The sequence below is a fragment of the Euprymna scolopes genome, chromosome 10, assembly GCF_053919585.1.
Source record: "Euprymna scolopes isolate OS-2025 chromosome 10, ASM5391958v1, whole genome shotgun sequence".
Classification (NCBI taxonomy): Eukaryota; Metazoa; Mollusca; class Cephalopoda; order Sepiida; family Sepiolidae; genus Euprymna; species Euprymna scolopes.
Genome location: NC_136491.1, coordinates 5,433,562 through 5,455,681, shown reverse-complemented (window position 1 = coordinate 5,455,681; position 22,120 = coordinate 5,433,562). Strand labels below are relative to the sequence as shown.

The window sequence follows — 22,120 nt, the reverse complement described above, 5'->3', positions numbered from 1 at the left end:
TTTGGACCCTAACAGGTACTACCGCTACGGGTCAGAGTGGAGTTGGGAGCAATGCCAATTAAAGGGTAGCTCCACACTCCCCCAAGACCCGCAAGCTGGGGGCTTACCATCGGATATAGTTTAAGATCATATCCAGGACCGTTATCGATTTGCGTTAAAAGAATGTTTAATTCGCTATAGCCATTTTGACTCTGGACAGGAACGAAATAATAACCAAACTTCAAGTGAGGAAACGGGCGGAAATGAAGAATCCAGATATTTACTCTTTACCTTCTCCCTCTTTAGCGTAAAATAAATTGAGCTGCAACTTTAAACTATCAAAACTTATGTAAACCCAAATATGTAAAAAATAAATAAGTTATATAAAATAAGTTTTTCTTACTACTTTCCCAACGATACTGCGTTCTGAACTGATTGTTTCCGATAAATGATTAACTTACTAGTGTAGAACTTTGCCTTAGACAATCAAATGTGTATTGTGTCAGGCATGTTCTTATAATTTCTTTTTCTAAACGTGATTTCTCTCACGTAGTCGCAAAATAATTATTTACTTGCTTTTTTTTGTTAAGCACTAATGCGTTTTGAATTGTTTAATAGTAGAATTAGATTGGAAAGCAGAAACTAAAGAAGAAACTAATTGAAGTCTCGCCCCCCCCCCCGGTGGGCTGGGCATGAATTTCAAAGACCATATCTGGGGGGCAAACCCATATATAAGGGCATTGCTCTTGTAGTAAATCAGTTATTGGAAACCTTTCATATCAATTGCCATTATTCAGCTCCTCTACTCCCCGGGGAGCTGGTCCCCATTTCCCCAATCTCTCCATATTAAACGGCCTTGTGCCTAATTTGTTGAGTGGGGAAGCAAATAAATACACACTACAGAAGCAACTAATCGAATATAATGAATGGATGTATTATATATAGGGTTATGACAACAGCATATTCTTTTCATTGTTTTGACTCTCGAGTATATATGCGACATTTAGACGCGGTTAATCAACCGAGAACCACATCACACTATGTAAAAGCATATATAATATCAATGGATACACACTCGATGGTCAAAACAGTGAAAAGAATATGCTGTTGTCCTAGCTCTAGTGATAATGTATAAGTGTCGGCTGATAGTAAACTTTGAATAAAGTCGTAATTGATGCATGTATGCACATATGTAGTCAATAATATTTGTATGAATAAAAATATATATCCTAATACAGCTCTAGACACTGGAGTTTCATTAGATTCACATCTAGGAAATAGTAGCCATATATGACCTTCATTTAGACTTAAGAGATAATGCATTACCCTTGTTAAATTGACTGCGCGTTTAATTGTGAGGCAACAATGCCGGCACTCTTAAATATATCTCTCTTCAACTAGTACTCCTTGGTTCTAGTGACAAGGGAAATTTAGGATGGCCGGAAGCAATATTGAGAAAAAACGGAGCGCAGATACAAAACATTCCAAGCACAAATATACACTATGCAAGTAGTAGAACAAAATAACGGAACTCCGAAATAAGCAGATTTATGCAAATATTTAATCGTCGAGATAGTAGAAAGATTGAGTAACGAAGGAATTTTCTCTTGACCAACACGTTTGAATTTAAGTAATCAGTGAGTAACAGTAATAAGCAAGACTCAATCCTGACGAATAGACGAAAATGTTGTTTCAAACATAATGATAATCGCTCGAACGAAATGAATTTCACAAAACACTTGACGGAAGAAAATATATGATCTTTACATTTAAATCGTGACAACAAACCGACGGACTTGGTTTTGTTTTATTGACAATATTATAAGCATCAATAATATGCTATTGTCATAGCCTTAATATAACCGAGCATTTATCCATTTACTGAAAGACACAGATAAAGTTAATTTCATCTACTATAATCTCTCCAATGATTTCTGTATATATATATATATATATATATATATATATATATATATATATATGTGTGTGTGTGTGTGTGTGTGTGTGTGTGTATGTGTGTGTGCATTGTTACTTCAAACAAGACACAGTGTCACTTTGATGTAGGGGGCGACTATCTGAGACATAATTGCAGCGATATTATGTAGGAGTTTAGCAGCAAGATGTCTGTTTACATTACAGTTTGACTTCTGCATGTCAGTACAGTCGAGGAAGCAGGAACCCGAAATGAATTGTAAAGTCTAGCAGTTATGTGGAAGAAACTATTAGCGTAGAAGGCTTTCTAACATCTGGGAATCTCAACTATGCAGGGTAGGATTTTGCTGTTTTTCTATTTTGTCGGGTTTGCCGGGAGAATTTACGTCAAGTGGGTACAGGGGCTTGTAGTTCGTCGGAGTATCTACCAGTAAAATCCCTTTTAAAACAGACAGAGGGACGCAACAGTTGGTCGATGGGACAGAGATTGAAGGTTAGCTGACAGTTCAGGACCTATTAGATTGGCGACTCTTTTCTTTAACCCTGTTCAAGAGCGAGAGACAAGTAGCAGACGCACCAGCCCAAATGTGACATACATATGCGAATCGTAGCCTTGTAGAGATGCTGGATTCTTTCAGGCGTAACTTTTAAGTACTGCAGATAGACCTCATTTTCCTTGCAGTAGTCGCAACAATTCCCTTGAGGCATCTGTTCCCACTCGTGTTCTCTGTGAACATTAAGCAGAGAAGATTAAACGAAGTAAGATACGGTAGTATATCTTATACGGTATAGGACTTTCAATAAACTCGCAGTTTAAACACATATGAATATATCTAGCCAATTACATTTGTGGAAATATAAGAAAGCATTATATGTGCTATAAATGATAACCAATTAAAAATGAGCAAAAGTTAAAGCCACTTGACTTATAATACGTCCTTTATGACAATGCAAAATAAATGCGTATATAATAAATTGCATTGTGGTTATTTCATAAAAAACTAATCCCTGTTCATTTTTACTAATATCCAACTGTATTGAACCGATACCATAATGATAATTCGCTATATTTTATCATAAACGTCCACACAAAATTTCAACCAGATTGTCCTCGTAGTTTTCGAGAAAAGTGAGATGGGCAGACAGACAAACATACATACAGACAAAGAGAAATATTATATATATATATTGTGTGTGTTGTGTGTGTTTTTCACATTTCCTTCCCCCTCTACATAACCAACAAACGCAATGGTTTAACATGCATCCCTCATCTATCTTTTAAACATGGATCTGCCCTTTTATTTCATCCCCTCACTCACTCACAATCGTGTTCTGTCTATACACTCCTCTCCCTCTCTCTATCTGTTTTTTTATCTCATCTTACTCTCAACCTCCCAACGATCGGATTGCCCTGCCCCTCCCCGTAAAACCCGATCGATACAACACAACTGTCCCTTCGAATGCGCATGAAAATGTCTCATCGTTTGGACTCATCGCAAAAACACACGCGGGTTGTTGTTGTTGTTGTCACTCTTCCTTTTTCCTTGACTTCGCTGCTCCTATCTTCCAGCACAACCCAAACCGCTTCAATCCCGCTAGCCTCGGGGGACCAAACTGTGTTAGTCATCGCAACCATTTCATAATGTGACCACTGCTTCGTTATACGTCATCCCGTCATTTTACATTTTCGTCTACGCTCCCGTTACCAGGCGAAAAGGGAGAAGCGACCTCTTATCAATCTCCGGATGAAAATTTTATGAAAATATATCCCTCAAAAATGAATAAAACTACTACTACTACTACTACTACTACTACTACTACTACTACTACCAACAATAATAATAATAACAATAACAATAATAATATAATTAAATAATAATAAACATTTACGTGGTATTGGCATTGGCTGGGACAACATCTAATTGTCGAGAAGGGCCAGGGACGATGGAAAGGCCAACTAAAGTAAACACTGGCCAGATCTCACCTAGATTAGAGTGAAGTGATTGGTTCCTTGAAGAGGCTTGTGACCACCCAATTTCTAGTGAAAACTAATGTCTATTGCCAACATCAGAGGGTCTCCGTTCCAACCTTCCAGAGGTTGAAACCCAATTACAGGAGACGAAACCGGACATATTCTTTAATGGAACTGGCATTAGGCCGACCGCTTCCCTTGACGAATTCATATTAAAGGATACACTTACTTAACATCTAAATCTGACCCCAAGATCGCCATGGGCATGGAATATGTGCCTACATTAAAGATGGCTTTCCGTGTGGTAGGGATATCTCCAGAGAATACCCTAATTTACCTTATATGTGCTTCCGGGTTGCGCTTGCTTACACCACTGCATTTATATTCGCTCGCTATTACCCCCACAACAGCGGAGTTACTATCCTTAAGAGCATATCTGAAAAAATTGACCACCTCCTGTCTGTTCACCCTTCAGTTAACATCCACATTTGTGGTGACTTCAATGTCTACAATGCGGAATGGCTGACCCACTTTAATAAGACACATCTGAGCAGGAGCTGCTAAAAACAGCCTATCCTGTCTTGACAGAGTACAAATTAGGCTTCGTGGCCTAGTGGGTGATACCTTTTTTTCTTCCCTGCAATCTCTCTCCCACAGGAGAGACGTTGCGAGCCTGTCTTTGTTTTATCCTTAGTAACATGGCAGGTGCTCGTCTGAACTCCAATCTCTCGTTCCCCATCGCCAATCTTTCACGATAAACACCCGCCTAGCTGAAACCACTGTCAAAAATTTTCCCCACTCCTTATCTGTGCCAAAATCAAAACGTAGGCCCATGAATAAAGCCTCTTTCTTAGCAGTGCACGCCTGCGGAACTCTGTTCCGGTTGCCTGTTTCCCACTTGACTAGAATCTGGATGTGTTCAAGTCCAATGTGAACAAATTCCTGATGAACCGCCTCCTTTAGTAAGTAAGTTTATCAAATCTCCAACACTAACGTACTGTACACACAATAACCCTTATCCTCGAGTGGCTTCCAGGTCTTGATAAGATGTGACTCCCTTGTAAAAAAAAGCAAGAAGTCAATAGCAAACGGCTGTTGCAATGATACAAATTCATTTTCAAAGATTATCGAAAGAGGTTGAGGGTACTGAATATATTCAGAGACTTGTCACCCAGACTCCATAACACATCACCGATTGCTGCCAGTGAGTAATCTCTGATGATTATCTATGTAAAAACTACTACTACTGTTACTACTACTACTACTACTACTACTACTACTACTATTACGAATAATTAATGGGCCATACAAGAGGAAGTGATGACCATCCACCTATATCGATGTAAAGGAATGTATAAAAAGCGAAGGCTAAACAAGAGCAGATATCTCATGATGTGTCCATTTAAATTATGCGTTTTACGATGACAATTCTTTTTAAAACTTATACGTGACAGACAGAAGGATGTAAAGAAGAGGCATAATCATTTAGCCGCATCTAAAATACATATATTTCAATCATAAGCAAGTAAGATCGAAAAAGATTCTATTTCAATCTGAAGCGTGACAGACTACCGAATGGACCGACTTAGAAACTCGACTCCATAGAAAGAATGGATTACGATAACAAGAAAACAATACAAATTAACAAAATAGAATAAAGTAATTTCTTTTATATATTATCCGTACTTGTGGTAAACATTACTGCTCATTGATTCAGGAGCACAAATTTTCCATCCATATTACCCAAAAGGGACTTTGTCCGTGTTTGTGTGTGTGTTTGTGTGTGTGTTTGTGTGTGTGTTTGTGCCTATGTGTATGATTTCGTTCCCTATGCCCTCGGAAAAAGTTGTACCGATTTTTTTTTTGTTGAAAATTTACCAGAATGCACTTAATGTGTCTGGGACTGTTCTTACGTAAGTTTTGTATCGGAATGCGTCTGATAACATTAGTCCAGAACAAATGGATTGTATGCGTTTTTTCAGTTGCTTTAGAACAAACCTGATGCGCTGAATCAAATAATAAGATGGATTTTGCTCGATCATGACACGTTTTTGAGCTTTGGCTACATGTCGTTTTGTTGCAGTGTTGTTCACATGCACGCATGCGTGGAGCATTTTAGAAGAAGTTGGTCGGTGTAAAATGCTATATCGAATAATTGCTTTGACTAATAATGATTTAATTACAAGACGTATTTACCTCCGATAATTCTAGGTGATTCTGTTAAAAAGAGAATCGTTTGAAATCATAAAACCTTGAAACCTTCAAAAACTGCTGCAGCAAAACATTAATTTGGTGAAAAAAAAACACACACACAACAAAAAACTGAGAAATTTATGCAAAAAAAAAAAAAGTCCTTCCTCTGCACATCAAGCTCGTCTTAATCAAGCTGTTCAGCAAAGCTTTGGACAAATATGGTGACTGCTTCATTTAATTGAGCAGTGCTTGTCCAGAATTGACCATAGAAATATTGAAAGCTGGCATCTTTGATGGTCCTCAGATCTGGCAACTTCACCAAAGATCCAGAGGTTGAAAACTCAATGAATTAAGTAGAACTCGTAGCGTAGCAGGTATTTGCCCCGGAATTGTAACAATAATGAAGGAAGATGCAATTTATGTGCGCTTACTTTTATTAATGCTACCTATTTAGATTACAGTAATCGATGTTTTTGTCAGGTAATCAATATATGTTGTTGGCAAAATTCATTTTTTCATAAAAACATGTTTTGAAAAAAATCAACTTAAAAAATATTTTGTCATAAGATTTGATTTTTTCAAATCAACTTAGCACAAAAACTTGATATGTAGAGGGTAACTGGTGCCAATACGTAGATAAAGCAGTGCAAAATACTCTAAATAAGTTGTGGAAATTCAGAAATCATTCAAAACGTAAAAGAAAAGAAAACAATTATGATGGTGTAAGTATCCAAACTGGAAAATCTTATTACTCGACCGCGTGTCTGTTGTATTAAAGAGGCAAACAAGCAAAGTGCATTAAAAAAAAAAAAATTAATAGCAGCGTGTGTAAATGTCAGTAACTGTGATTCATCAAATAATTAAGAAAACGGTAAAAACACTGGTTTAAAAAAGAAAGTCCGATTTTGACGAAAGTTAACACTTTTAAACGACCTAATATCAATACTGCACCTGAGAAGTGTTATTACCCCACAAGCAGAAAATCTGACCGTAAAAATATCAACAGTAGGTTATTATGGAAAAGCAGAATGAATGTTTCTTTTTAGAGCACAACTGAACCATGATACTTGACTTTTGTACGTTTAACTCTAATCCAAGTGATTATGTAAAAAGAATTTCAGAAAATAAAAAGTTGTTTCTTTGATAAAATAGAGGCGGGTTTGAAATGAATGTTTCTGTTTAGAGCACAATTGGACTATTATAATTTTTTTTTACACAGTGATCACCACTTATCAAGGCCCGGAAGCCACTCAGGGATAAGGGTTATTGCAAGTACATTACGTTAGTGTGGAGATTTGATGAAGTGTTTACTTCAGGGGGCGGTTCATTAGGACTTTGTTAACATTGGACTTGAAGACATCCAAGATGTAGTCAGGTGGGAAGCAGGCAGACGGAACAGAGTTCCACAGGCGTGCAGTTTTAAGAAAGAAGCTTTGTTCATGGAATCCATGTTTTGATTTAGGCACAGATATAGAGCGGGGGAAATTTTTGACAGTGGATTCAGCTAGACGGATGTTTTTCGTGAAAGATTGGCGAGGGGGGACCAGAGATTGGAGTTCAGACGAGCACCTGCCATGGAAATAACGATAAAACAAGGATAGGGTCGCAACGTCTCTTCTGTGGGAGAGAGGTTGCAGGGTAGAGAAAAGGGCACCCCCACTAAGCCACGAAGTCTATTTTGTACTCTGTCAAGGCAGGATAGGCTGTTTTTAGCAGCTCCTGCCCAGATATGGCAACAGTATTCCATCCTTGGACGTACTTGGCTTTTATATAGATTGCCTTTTGCATGTTGATATTAAAGTGAAGCCATTATTAGCGGATTATTTTATAAAATCAACGGTGGATTCTTTACAGTGAAATGTACGACTACAATTTATTGCTAGTCTCGGTCATTTTTTATAATTATAATTATGTCACGTTTTCACCGGATTGCCTCCTTTGTCCCCGCTCGTTAAATTCGGTTATCTAGTGGTGTTCATCTGTTTGCTGTTTTGTATACCACATTATACTTTTGATTCCACAAACTTCTTTAGAAAAACGAAAAGTTTGTGAAAGCCTTTTCCTTCTGACTGTTTTCCTCCTAGTAATAGTCTATCCTGTGCAATAATTTTATTTTGTTCCTGTCATCTTTTTACATTAAGTCGTTTTATGTTTTGCGATTTCTAGTAACAAATTCTAGTAACAATTTCTAGTAACAATTAACGATGAGAGCAATTGCTTGTTTCCCATGTGATCAGGAAGGCCTGGAAAATCCTATTACTCGACCGCGTATCTGTTGTATCAAAGAGGCAAACAAGCAAGATGCGGTAAGAAACATACAATAAAAGGAAAAGCGATATACCAGATAACAAATAAAAAGTAAATTAATAACAGTGTGTATAAATATCAGCACATGTAAGTTAGCAAATAATTATCAACGAAGTCAATAAAGTACAACACAAAAAAAAACATGGCGAAAGCGTACAAAATGGAGATTAAAATGTAGCGAAGTAGCTAACAGGTAAAATACGATGATGAGATTAGTACTAGTCTAAATTTTTACTTTGCGGTGTTCTTTGTTTATTATCCCATCTGCGGACAAAAAAAAAATCCTTGTTGAATTAATTATCGCAGCGCAAATAGAATAACAACACAACGCTGAAGAATTCATAATATTCTATCTGGGTTAATATGAAATCTTCCATACACTCTCTGTTATGAGTAACCGTCATATCCTACACTGATGTCAAAACATAAAACACAACTATATATATATATATAGTATAGTTACGAGGCGTTTTATGCTATTACGTATATAGGTGTGATGCGTTTTATGATATATATATATATATAAATATATATATATATATATAATTATTTTTTTGGAAAAAGAAATCAATCAGAGTGCTCCATTATAAGAAAAATCCGAAAATAAAAGCGTATTTATATTTTGTTTACAGAAAGTTTTTAGATAAAACAAGTCATTGGCACCGTCGGTTTCAAACCCGATAATTGGGACCGTTATAGATACGCATATGAAGCTCTCTTCAAGCAATACTCATCTGAGTATTTGCGTCCTAATTATCGGGTTTGAAACCGACAGTAGCAATGACTTGTCTCATCTAAAAACTTTCTGTAAACAATATATATATATATATATATATATATATTTATATATATATATATATATAATCACATAAATTAATATACGAAAATATAATTTTATGCGTAAATTTTGAGTATTTACTTAAATTATATCTTTGTCCATTGGCTGATTCGGATAGACGCGCAGGAAACTAGGAAGCTGATTGGCTAACTTAAAATTCAATAGCATGAGCTTATGTGTAAAAATGTGCAGTAACCACAACTCTTTGCATAAGCCTGACGAATTATCACGAGAATGAAACGCGAAATATTCTGTGTAGCTTAATTGCCATATATATTTTTATTACTTACTATATATATATATATATATATATGTATATATATAGGATATATTACATATATACAGACAGAAGTATATAGAAGCTAGAAGTAATTATAAGAGGGAAATAGCGACAGCTAAGACAGAATACACTGAAACCACCAGAAAACGCACCGAAGCACAGAAATTAGGAACTCGTGACTTTTGGAAAATCTACAACAGTGTAGTGAATAATGGACAGTCAACGATTCCCCCACTATATAACAATCATGAGGTTGCTTACACGGCAACCGAGAAGGTGAACCTGCTCGCCAGTCGGTTTTTCTCTAACTCTACATTGAACCCGGCACACCATTCCCTCCCTGACTTTGTGGACAGACGCCACACTAGATGATTTGAAAATCACCCCTTCTCAGGTACTAGGTATCATAAAAAACCCTAGATACCTAAAAAGCATGTGGACCTGATTCATCCCGGCTGTGCTATTAAAAAATGCTCCGGTGAGGTTGCTCCAGTTCTCTCCAAATTTAAAACAAATGCCTCGACGAATCTTGGTTTACTGACTGCTGGAAAACCGCTTCTGTGGTACACGTTTTCAAGAATTCTGGCGAAAGAACTGCCCCATTAAATTATGGCTTCATTAGCCTTCTCCCGCTTTTAGCCAAAATATTTGAGTCCTTAATTAATCAAGCTCGTCCGTCACCTTACAGCTGCAAAACTCCTGACCGAAAATCAATATGGATTTAGGCAAGTCCATTCCACGGCTGATATCCTTACTGTAATCTTTGAACGTATATACTGTTTACTGCACAGAACAGAGTAGAGTAGAGCGGTAGCCCTCGATATATATTAGACTTTTGGTAGGGTATGGCACGATGGTCTTTTACGGAAAATTAGATCATATGGTATCACTGGAAGAATAAATAATGTCATTAAATACTTTTTAAGTAACAGAAAAATCCAGGTATCCTCGATGGGCCTACATCTTAACAATATGATATAAATGCGGGAGTATCGCAGGGATCTATCCTTGGACCTTTATTATTCTGGATAGTCATAAATGACCTCCCTGATAAAATTGTTTCGGAGATGGGTATATTTGCTGATGACAAAACACTCTATAGCATGCGCGAGGGGAAACAAATGAACACATATCTAAGGAAATTGCAGAAAGACTAGTGGATAACCTCCAATCTTTAGTGGAATAAGGACAAAAATGGAGTGTCACATTCAATGCTGCCAAGACTAAACTTGTTTCCCTCAATAATTACAAGAAACATTCTCTGCCACCAATAGCAATTGCCAAGAACACATTACCCGAAAGTACTTCCTTTAACTCCTACGCTTAACGTTTACAGGGAACATGAACTGGAATAGATAAATTGAGGGCATTGCCAAGGCTGCTGTGAGAAAAGTGGTCTCTCTCTACTGTGTTAGAAAACTCTTTACGCCTAAAAGTATCCTGTACCTCCATAAGGCCACTATTCGCCCACTTAAGGAGTACTGTTGTCACATTTGGGCTGGTGTATCTGCTACTTGTCTCTCACTCCTGGAAGGGTTCAAAAGAGAGTCACCCACCTGATAGGTCATGAACTGCTTTCTAGGCTCCAGCCTCTGTCCCATCGACGAAATGTTGCATCTATCTGCCTGTTCTACAAATACTTTTATAGTGAATGGTCTGACGAACTACAAGAATTTGTACCCACTCGATGTGAAGACCCCGATAAACCCCACAAGCAGCTAAATCCCACCCCTTCATAGTAGAGATATTTAGGTGTAAGAAAGCCTTTTACTCCAATAGTTTCTTCCCCAGAAGTGCTAGATTTTGACACTCGCTTCCCGAATTCTGCTTTCCCAACTGTACTCAACTGTACTGGCATGCAGATTTCAAGTGTAATGTGAACAGCCATCTTGCTGTAAATTTTTCTTCATAATACCCCTGAAACTTATGTCCCCGATAGTAGCCCCTACTTCAAAGTGGCACTGTGTCTTGTTTTAATTATATATATATATATAATGCAAATTACAATTGAATTTACCAAAATGATCCAAGATGGTAAAATTAAGGTAAATTATAAATATCAAAGAATTAATATTTATAAAATTATCTCAGCTTAATAAAACCAAATAGGAAATAGAGCTTATAATATGAGCTAGTGTTTCCTTTTCAGATTAAATATGTTTTAACTCATTTCAAAGTGTTTTTTAACATATTTTATTAACAGTTTGCTCATATATATATATATATATATATATATATATATATATACATATATATATATATATATATATATATATATATATATATATATATATATATATATATAACCGATGCGTCTTGCTGGAATAATATATATATATATATATATATATATATATATATATATATATATATATATATATATTATTCCAGCAAGACATGGTATATGAAACCGATTTTTAATTTTAATTATAAATTATCAATCATCTTACTATATATATATATATATATATATATATATATATAATTTAATAAAACAAATATTTCTATCTACACATACATTTATAACGATTCATTAGTGTGATTATATTAAACAAAACCACCGATCGCGATGCATACATTGTACGCGGGTCTGGATCTCTTTCTGTTAATTTTTAGCCTCATTAGCACAATATAATCAAACCTAAATGCTATAAACATTTCTGGATATCATGTTCAGTGTTCCTTAACAAAACGGACGAATAACAGCGAATAGAATTGCTAGGCTCATATAAATCTAAATGAAAGTGGGAGATCAGAAAATTAGGTAAGGTTTTTTTTAACGAACCGTAATTTATATTTCGTCTTCCCTTTTCAAAGAAATTTCTTTTCGTCCAATGATCACCGTATCAAATCAACTAGAATTCGAAAAGTTGATTGTGACGAGTCGAGCCAAGAATGGTAATATAATCTTGAAGACTTGGCAAATTCCTACAGAAACAAATTTATTCACAGACGCATTACTGGCTTCGATGCCTTTTTTAATCAATAAAAATATCTATCTATCTATCTATCTATCTATCTATCCATCTATCTATCTATCTATCTGTATGGCAAGTTATCTATCTCGGTCATACTCTGTATTTATATACAATGTTCTAATGCGTTGCGAGAGATAATGTGATGGAATTTTAGACCGGACTAATTATCCTTTACTTAGTTTCGGATGTTGATTAATTTCTACTATTGAATTAGTGAGATGTTTTTATATTTGATGGACGATTATTAATGAGACAAATGTTAAAAATACTTTCCTGTTTTTTTTTACCCTCATTCTAATTTAAAATGATTTTTATGTTCAACCGTTTTCATAGATTCTTTCTTATTAAACCGACTTAATACAATCGACGGCAATTACATTTCATCTATGATGATATTTTTTTGTATCGTAATGTAATTGGTCCTGGATATGACCTTAAACTATATCCGATGATGAGGCCCCAGCTTGCGGGCTTTGTGGAGTGTCAGGCAACCCCTTAATTTAACTGCTCCCAGGTCCACTCTGACTCGGAGTGGGAGTACCTGTTAGAGTCCCAACTATGGGTTAAAAAGCAACTGACTTAAAAACAAAAAAAGCATTCTATTAAAAATAAATTCTTCAAAATCACTGGTTTCGGCATTAAATAACCCGAAAAGCGTTGATATGCCGTAAAAAAAAAACAAAGACAAAAACAAAAAAACAACAACAAACAACGTAATGTAATTACTCTATATAATATTGAAGATTTAATTAATTAATGAAAATAATAAAATCTAACAAAACACACACACAAGACATATATCTCAAGACTAAGGCATTCCAAGCTGGAGGGTAAAATGCGGAGTCATGCTAAGGAGATTTCTGACATGAAGCGAACTGACTGGGAAATCAGTTGACGATGAAAATGATCAGATCTCATCAGATAATAGGTCACGTGATCTCATCTGGTTCAGAGATATGGTTTAGGGCGGCTTCCTGGATAGGTCAACCGGGTCGTATGAACTGTGTACAGCTAGGAACACATTAGTGCAACGGAGAATTGAACGGCTGTCTATTTTATTTTAAAAAAATAGAATAAATAAGTCTTTTGTGAATATCCGTAGACTGAATTACACATTTTTACGTACGTAGAACAACACATGGATGGGTCAATAGTTACGTATACACGTTCATAAAGGAGTTAAGCACAATTATAATAAACATAAATATCCACATGTATACAACACCCCCATATATATACATATATATATATATATATATATATATATATATATATATATATATATATATATATATATATATAACGCTATTTTCTATGCACTTATATTACAGGGTGACCCCAAAAGACAGAGGACATTCAATTGTTTTTCTGAGCATGTTACAGTCAACAGAGAAAAAAAGGCTAAAACCCTAGTGTTTTGATGTGATCTTTTGTAATATAATACACTAGTTATGACCAAAGTTTAATTGCATTCGGAAAAAAAAAACACTAAGAAACTGGGCCTAATTAAAGGTGGGCCTGTTTTGGGGGGTCACTCTGTATTACGTCTTTCTTATGTCCACATATTTCATCAGATAATAGATTAATTTCTGTTACAATTCTAAACCAGATCCAAATATATTAATATAAGTATGTAGTAGCATAGAAGTGTACTTATGGCAAGTGAGCTACATCAGACCACTCGCATCTCATTCTTAAAAAAAAAAACTTATTGGCATTTTCCAGACTTATCCGTGACCCATTTTCTTATTCTTAACAAAGTGTAGCAAGCTAATTGTCATTGACTCAACCTTTTCTAATTCTCTGGACACTCTCGCACTCTCACCCTCTCGCATGCGCAACGTTACTTGTGTAATTCTATTCTCCACAGGCTTTTGATTTTATTTGTCAAATATGAAAATATGAACCAAAAATGCGTAGTCTGATAAAAAAGATATACTTTATGAATGCAAGTGAAATGTTTGAAGGATTATCAATATGTTTCAGTTGTTTACTGCGAATATTAAAAATAAAAAAAAAAAAAAAAAACGTTGCTGAATCATCATTGCACATGTGCATATAATTAATATCCTTTATATCTCAGTTTTATGCTTTCGTCTTTTAAACTGCACAGAATGGCAAGTACGCATTGCGTACATAATTATGCATTGTTTTGAAAAGAAAAAAAAGAAAGCATGAATATGTATACATGAATTTTAAGTTTACATATTTACTGAAAACTACTACTACTACTACTACTACTTCTGCTAATACTACCAATACTACTACCAATAAAGAGCATTCTAATAAATCAAAATGATGTGCTTTGGTTATCAATGAAGATGGATAATTCGTGAAGTCTGATGAGACTTATTTTCACTCAGATTCCAGTGAACACCATTTGATATTGCTAGTCACTGTTGGTCGTGAAAAATCAATGGTCGAAAAGAGCATAAGATATGCCATCATTGAGGAGATGCGGTTGTACTGAAATCAATGAAAGATCTGTTGCCGCATTACTACTAGCGAGGAACAATGGTAAACAGCTGTCACGATGACGCAAAATGATTTACAACGACTATAAGAAGAGGTGAAAACTGCTAGTAATATAAAGGCGACTAGAACCAACGTGTTCTGTTTTGTTAGCACGCGATCACCGACAGGGATTGGTGTGTGAAGTTTTATTAATGAAAGAACCCTTATAAAGTATAATATTAGAATGTAATCAGTTTCTACGGATGAGCAGAACATGCGATGTGCGTTTGCCTTCGACTATTCTCAAGAAATATTCTCGAATAACTTCGTGCTACATTGAATGTAAAACTAGCGAGTTTGTGATGAATGCATCAACGCTGACAAAAACATACTCCAGTCAACTTTAATATCCTAGAAACACATTTTAAGAAAAAAAGCACTTAAAATATTTTCTAGACACATTGTATTTCATCGGAGAGAGAGAAAGAGAGAGAGACAGAGAGAAAGAAAGAGAGACAGAAAGATAGAGACATAGAGAGAGAGAGAGAGGGAAAGAGAGACAGAAAGACAGAGACATAGACAGAGAGAGAGAAAAAACAAATAGATAGATAAATAGGGAGAGAGAGAAGGAATGCGCGCGAGGGAGAGAGAGAGAGAGAGAGAGAAAGAGAGAGAGAGAGAGAGAGTAAACTTGATCACATACTCATCCTTCCCTATCTATGACTTGTCCAATGGACTAAAAAAATCCGTGCGTTTTTTTGCCTTGGAGAATACACATGTTTGGAATTAGTTTAGATTGACAGTTTGTCCTGAAACATTTTTTCTTAGCGATGCGTCATCCCGTAATGCGTAAAAGAAATCACAGCCGCATAGTATGCATGTGTTTTTAGGCATGCATATCCGTGTGTGTTGAATACATTTATTTCTATATGTCTGCACATGTGTGTGTGTGTGTGTGTGTGTGTGTGTGTGTGTGTGTGCGTTGAATGGATTTACGCATTTTAAGCTTTATCGACTCTCAATGTAATTAAGTATGCGTCATTATAGTTCTTTAAAAATGCAACGCTAACTTTATTTGCTGCTTTGTGAATATAAGAGTGTGCCCTAGTTTAACTTATGTTCCTGATACCTATTTGTACACACATACACACGCACACACACACGCGCACACACACACACACACACATATATATATCACAAAGATATATAGAGAGAAAGGAGAGTATTACGTATTACATACACACACATGTGCGCCAGTGGAACTCTCTGCCGCTTGCCTGTTTCCCACCTGACTACAACTTGGACGTCTTCAAGTCCAACATAAACAAACTCCTGACAAATCGCCCCCTTAAGTAAGACACTCTATCAAAACCCCCGATACTAATGATTACTACAATACTATCTCATTGATTACTGTACACGCAATAACCCTTATCCCTGAGTGGCCTTCGGGCCTTGATAAATCGTGACCTCCATGTAAAAAAAAATTAGATTATTTGTAACGTAACAGCCGCTGGCGGAGAGGACTACCTTTAGACGGGCGTGAAATGAGTAACACACGGAGGCGACCACGACGACTATCTTCACGGCGTTGAACCTTTATGTTCATGCTTGTTTATTTAGGCCTCGATCATGTTCCAGAAAAAATAGTTAATGAGATCACAAACGGCAAGGAGGTCAGTGGTAATCTGGCGACAAATCACCAGTAACGCTTGGATCATTTTGGCCTTGTATATAAGAGTCCTACCGAGACAGGAAGAGGCGTTCCGCGACGATTACGTCTATTCAGGGCTTAAACACTTTTCTCATCATCCTCTGATAGATTTCGCCGTTTACTCTCTTTTTAATCGAGAACAGAAGCATGGCGTCCCTTCGCTGTAGATGACAATAAGGACCATAACCAAGAGGGAAAGTTCGTATGCTTCACGAAGTTTGTTCTTCAATATCTTTACCGTTACACCTATCGGTCTACTTCTTGGAAATTCGTTTAATCAGGAAAAAAAAACCTTCATCATGTCAGCATGGGGGCGTGAGCGAGTAGTATTTGCAAAGTCACCGCTGTACTCTTTCCGTGAGACCTGCCATGTATAAGCATCCAATGGCCATCTTCAGCGATCTTAGCGTTACTCTGGGCTCGAATTTTACTGCATCCCATTTCTATATTATCTGTTCTTATTAAATTTATATAAATATTATATTGTACGGTTGTATCGTATGAAGATATAGATTTTAATTATCAACTTTACAGTGCTCAGTTCGTGAATGGCTCTTTGTAGTATTTTTTTTAAATCTCTGAATGTATGTAACGTAATGTGCTGGCTATTCATTAGCCAAAACAAGAATGGTGCGGATATTGACGACTCACGTGTCAAGTTAATGTTTCGTCAGCATCTTCGGGCTTGGCGTGTCCGTGATATCGCCTCTGTGTGGTTTAATTAGATTTAATATATATGTATGTATGTATGTATGTATGCATGTATATATATATATATATATATATATATATATATATATATAACTACTTCATTTACTCACATAAAATTTATATACAAAAGTATAAATTTATGCGTAAAGTTTAAGTATTTACTTCAAAAGTGCTCAATACGTAGGTAGAGCTAGTTAGTAATTTATAAAAAACTTCAGCTTGATCTCCATATATATTTTATAAGTTACTATATATATATATATATATATATATATATATATACAATATATATATAATATATTTTATAAATTACTATATATATATACAATATATATATATATAATATATTTTATAAATTACTATATATATATACAATAATGTAAGATTATACAATGAGTATATATATATTTATACACGTATATCCATACATATGTGTGTATGTATATGCGTAATTGATTTATACAGAATATTCAGTGAATAATATTAGTAAACGTTTTTCCCAATCACATGTGTTCCAATTGATTTTTAATAATTCACATTTAATAATGATTTTATCTCCAATTAAATTCTATCTTTTTCAAGTAATGCATGTTGTTTTGGCAACAGCAAAAATAATAATAGTATATATTATCTATATACGTATGTTATTAAACTTCATTCACTTATACGTGTTCATTACATAAAAACATAATTTTCTGTTATAGAAATACAAAGACTTTAAGCGGCTTTAAATGTAATCGATCAAGAGTTACGTTTTAATGAACCATTTTAAATTCCGAATTTTATTTCAGGATTCTTCAATAGATAGAACACAGTGAATCGATTCTTAATTTGTTATTAATGGAAACATTTTGGTCAAATAAAATGATCTGTGCTCGTGGTATACATTTGTGTGATCAATTACAAAATCTATAACGATAAATCGAACCATTTTCAGTTCTGGTCTGCTGCGTATCTTGAGCACATTGCATTGACGTTCTGGTTTCGAATTTTCTTCATTGTTTTCATATTTTGCACTTTTCCTTTGTTCCAGTTTTTCCATCTTCGTTTTCATTTTACCAGGTTTCAATCAGGTTCTTTTGTCATTTTTTTTATACAATATCGATTCCGTTGTTGGATGTTACTTAAATTTATTTTTCTGTTTTTTTTTTTCATTGACCCAGTTTCCTTCCTGCGTTCACGTTTCTTTTGACATGTTCAATTAACGTTCCAGTTTGACTTTTTTTTTTAACCACGCATTCCTTTATCAGTTCTTCTTAATTCTATTGTTATTTTCTGCGTATTATGTATCGTTACCTTGTTCCATTATTATTATTATTATGAGTATTGATAACACAAATCTATTAAAGTTTAAATAAACAGTTACATTAATTATAGGAAGAGTTAACACTAGAAAACTATATTAAAGTGGCATTGTTATTGATTGATAGCAGATGTGTTAAATATTATTCTAGTACACCTATAACAATCATAAATTATCAATTCACTCATGCTAAAGCTGCGTTAGTCCAATTCATTTATTGTAAATTTAAAATATTAATTATATATATGTATATATATATGTATATTGCGTATATTTATGCAGCAGTTCTTCACTCAGGCATGTATTAAAAAGAACAGAAAACTTCTATTTAGTAATCCTTCTTTATTTTTTCAATTTTTCGTATTATCTTTTTTGTATATACATCGAACGTATGGATGTATGGTCCAAGCATTCTTTCTTCTCAAAGTGTCCGCGATTTTAAGTTTCCTGAACTGATTTTCATATCATCAGGAATTATGGGAAAATGTATATTAATAGTAGTTGGGGTGTGAGCGAAGTTCATTAGACCGCTGGCAGCGATAACAGAATTGGTGTGATAGGGGAACTGAGGAGAGCATGCGTGTTCTAGGGTCAGTGGTAGGAACGGGTGGAGTTGTGGGTGAGGGGTTGAGGGTTGCGAGGCATTTGAGTATATTGGTACTATTCTTAAATGTGACCTTATTAAGGCAAGACTTTTGCGTTTTGATATAAATAGCTTCAAGGATTTTAATTTTTTACATTCGTTTTGTGGTGTAGTATGTTGGTGTAGTTTACTAGAATTTGGGGTGGGTGGGTGATATGTTTTTTATGTAAGTGTTGGAAGATGGCTCAAAATCCGACATTATGGAAAGTGAGGCAGCGTAATATTACTACTACTACTACTACTACTACTACTACTACTATTACTAATATATATGTATATATATATATATATATATATATATATATATAGTAAGCCGACTGGCATTGTCAGGTCGTCAAATACGCGTAAAAGTTATATTTTGATGAATGAAGATTTCGTATTTATCAATATATTATATTGAACCCACTACATATTAATGGTTTACAAAGTTAAGAAAAATGAATAGTGTGACACTATCAAGAATCGAAACCAAAACGCTTAGCTTACGATATTTTTCCTTTGGCGTTTAATCGTGAGTAATGGAGACATGTTTGCTGTAAGAATAAAAATTAAAACATGACCAATACATATTACGTTACGCATGTATATTTGTAATGCCATCGTTCGACCATAACCAGGCAAATTTCTATTTTTTTTTTAATTTTCACACTTTTGAACCGATTTTCCCAGGCTAAAAACCCAAATATAAAGTTTCGCATGGGTTCAGATACCCTATATATTAAGTTTCATGTCTGTAAACTAAAAACTGACAGAGAAGTTTGGTAGGCAAAATTTTTTTAAACAAATATCTATACACATACATAAATATATATAGAAAGATGTTTGTGTTTACTATAACCTTTTTACGCAAATACTACGCAAGTATAAATCATGTAGAATATTTTCATGAATATGATTACACGTAATAGCTAAAGAAGATCATCCAATAAAAGAAAATAATGTGGAATTAATTAAAATGAATTTTTAAAAGAATATGCAAACCAGATAGATTTTTTGCAGACAAATGCAATTCCACGACACATATATAACAAAGTAGTACCTTCTTTTAAAATAATTAGAAGTGGTTTAATATAAATATCAATAAACAAAAAACAAATGTATATAAGTATATATAGAGAGAGAGACAGAGAGAGAAAAAGAGAGAGAGAAAGAGAGAAAGAAAGAGAGTGAGTGAGAAAGAGAGTGAGTGAGAAAGAGAGAGAATGGAGGAGGAGAAAGAGGAGAGGGAGAGAGATAGGTATCGTAAGTTATAAAAGCCCACTATTACACAGCTTAACACTTCTGGAAGTTTGAAGTTGACAAATCCTTTCAGGATTAAATGTGATTGTTTTCTGAAATTTCAATATAAAACCGTTTCAGTAACTGTACCGGGCTCAAATAATAATAATAAAAAAAGTAATAATAATAATAATAATAATAATAATAATAATAATAATAATAATAATAAAAGTAATAATGGCGCATTATTTCAAATAAACGAGTGAATGTTTTAGTTTTATGTACACTTACTCTAAAAGAAACACTAGAAAATTTTTATGAATAGAAAATGCTCATTTATATTAAGAATTTTTATGGTATTAATATTTTTAGGATTTATCGAAAGTAAAATTGTCTGATACCAAAAATAAATTGCGATATTTTATCGTATCAACCGCTGCTGAATAAAAATTATCCAAGAAAAAATCTTGTTGACTAAGAAGATTTACCCAACGTTATTGTTATCATTTTTTATGTTACTAGTAATTTTATCTTTAAATATTGTACGAAAATATGCTTTCTTTTAAATAAATGTACGTCATCAAACACATCGCGGTAAACCTTTTCGCCTGGAAAAAATTGATCAGCCAATAATAGTGTGTAAAATATGTTATCTGTTTTGTCAACATTTCAATAAACATTTTACATTGTGTCTGTAATTTTTAATGTGAAGTTTACCACGTACTATATATATATATATATATATATGTATATATATATATATATATATATATATATATATATATATATATATATATATATATATATATATAACTAGCATGACCCGTGTACTGGTGTTGCTCGGTGGAAATGTGTCCCCACCTCACCCGTAAAGAAAAAAAAACAACAAAAAGAAACACTAATACAAGGTTGTTAGTGGCAGCAACCGTCAGCCCATTAAAATAGCGGGCACTTGCGGCCGTGGCTAAAATAAATGTACCGTGCCTAAGTAAGAGCATTAGTATATACATCTCCCTTTTTAACATAGGTATTTGATTATTCTTATCATTCTTTCGACTCTTGGGTATATATCCGACACAGTAAGACACGCTTAATCAGCTGAAAACTAATCCGTCTATATAAAAAAAAAACATGTAAGATATTAATGGATACACACTCGAAAGTCAAATCAATGCTAAAAATATGCTGTTGTCACAGCTTTATTGATTATGTGATGTGATTCTTCTGTGCTTTCACGAACATGTCAATTAAAAGAAGGATAGTGTCACATATTAGATAGCAGTAGTCACAGTCCATCTGTAATATATAATGAAAAAAAATGAACTAAAAATTAATAATAGCCTAGTGCTTTTATTCCGGTGCGAGCATTGTGTCATAGGGAGAAGAAACAACCACAAAACACTGCAGCACACCTGAACAATGATTCCTCTGTAATTTTTTCCTTTTGATTTTTCGTAATTTTTACCGGCGATTATCATGGAGTAAAAACTGAATTTTTCATAAGAAAAATATATATAAAGTTGTATTTTTAATGACTCTAATTGTTGGGAATTAATTTTCTAAGTAAATGTACAATTCTCGACCGTATCGTAAGTTTC

General features: G+C 34.4%; 1 protein-coding gene across 3 annotated transcripts in view; it reads left to right on the top strand.

Moving 5' to 3' along the window:
• The window catches only part of LOC145285789 (protein brain tumor-like), a 267,442-nt gene that overhangs the window by 190,601 nt on the left and 54,721 nt on the right, over positions 1–22,120 (top strand). The gene's annotated exons all lie outside the window — the stretch shown is intronic.